Below are 444 nucleotides of genomic sequence, written 5' to 3'. Positions count from 1 at the left end.
AAGGGTTTAAGCATAAAAACAATAAGTGTAATACTGCTTTAAATTGTTGTTGCCCCCGCCAAAAAACATTTTTTTTTTTTAAGTTTTCTGTTTAATTTAATTGCTATTTTGTTTTTCTGAGCAAAAAATATGTATCATACATTTTTCCCTGATTTACAGAAGAGACCCACTAAAATGTCATTCAGTGTAACAATCTTGTCAGCCATATTTACAACAAAAATCAATTTATGACACATTAAAAGACTAATTACTTTCACCCCAAATACTAACTAGTTGTAATTTTACATTTCTAAAATGTGCCACTATCCTAGGTTTTGCCCATTTGTCAGTAAGAATTTTTTACTCATTTAAAACACAATAAAATTTTATATGCTCCCTTATTCTTTTATATATTTTAATATGTACAAGTCAGAATAAGCATGTTGTTTGAATTTTTACATAACT

The 444-nt window shown here is 26.8% G+C and overlaps 1 protein-coding gene across 1 annotated transcript in view; it reads right to left on the bottom strand.

Moving 5' to 3' along the window:
* The window catches only part of diaph1 (diaphanous related formin 1), a 108,990-nt gene that overhangs the window by 20,997 nt on the left and 87,549 nt on the right, over nt 1-444 (bottom strand). The gene's annotated exons all lie outside the window — the stretch shown is intronic.

Source organism: Sinocyclocheilus anshuiensis, unplaced genomic scaffold, assembly GCF_001515605.1.
Source record: "Sinocyclocheilus anshuiensis isolate Anshui unplaced genomic scaffold, SAMN03320099.WGS_v1.1 scaffold1008, whole genome shotgun sequence".
Lineage (NCBI taxonomy): Eukaryota > Metazoa > Chordata > Actinopteri > Cypriniformes > Cyprinidae > Sinocyclocheilus > Sinocyclocheilus anshuiensis.
The sequence above is the reverse complement of the archived record's forward strand: the minus strand, read 5'-3'. Positions and strand labels throughout refer to the sequence as shown.